The 800-nt window shown below is 32.0% G+C and overlaps 1 non-coding gene across 1 annotated transcript; it reads left to right on the forward strand.

Moving 5' to 3' along the window:
- The first annotated feature begins 355 nt into the window (after nt 1–355).
- LOC118973842 (U2 spliceosomal RNA) lies at nt 356–546 on the forward strand. The gene has a single exon (XR_005063371.2). It is a non-coding gene; the product is annotated as a U2 spliceosomal RNA (small nuclear RNA).
- The last annotated feature ends 254 nt before the right edge of the window (nt 547–800 follow it).

Below are 800 nucleotides of genomic sequence, written 5' to 3' on the forward strand. Positions count from 1 at the left end.
CAAGTAGAGAAACATGAATAATTGTCAATGCAATATTGTTTGACAAAATCATAACTTTTATATAGAGAAAGGCCCTCTTTCAAAGTTTCAGAAGGAAATCTTTCCTTCCTTCTATGGTGGGGAAAATAGGGTTGTCCTAGTTTTTTAGCTTTTTTTGAAGTTCCTTTTATTCCCTATGACTGTCTAATGATTATACAAAATACGTATATTTTGATTATTTGATCACTGTTGATGAATTAGTAATATCAATTAATTAGAAATACCTTAAATATAAAATTATTTATATATCCTTTATTAAAAATTAATGTCCCCATGAAAATATTTTTAATTTCATTTATAAAAGTATAAGTAATCAATCGCTTCTCGGCCTTTTGGCTAAGATCAAGTGTAGTATCTGTTCTTATCAGTTTAATATCTGATACGTCCTCTATCCGAGGACAGTATATTAAATGGATTTTTGGAGCAGGGAGATGGAATAGGAGCTTGCTCCGTCCACTCCACGCATCGACCTGGTATTGAAGTACTTCCGGGAACGGTGCACCAAAAAAAAAAAAAAAAAAAAAAAGTATAAGTGATCAACTTATTTTTAAATAAAGCAGTAGCCATTTGTTAACTCTCTTCTAAGTAAGTAATTCTACTCAAAATATTTTTTCTTACTGAAAAGAGTGCATCTGATTGAAACTGTGGATTCAAACACTAGTGAGGCTGTCATCTCCTCATTCCAGGTCTGTCCTATACTTCCTCTTTAGGATGGATCTCATAGTGTTTGTTAACCTTTTGTATAGCCACTTACTCCTGAT

The sequence above is a fragment of the Manis javanica genome, chromosome 6 (genome assembly GCF_040802235.1).
Source record: "Manis javanica isolate MJ-LG chromosome 6, MJ_LKY, whole genome shotgun sequence".
NCBI classification, from domain to species: Eukaryota; Metazoa; Chordata; class Mammalia; order Pholidota; family Manidae; genus Manis; species Manis javanica.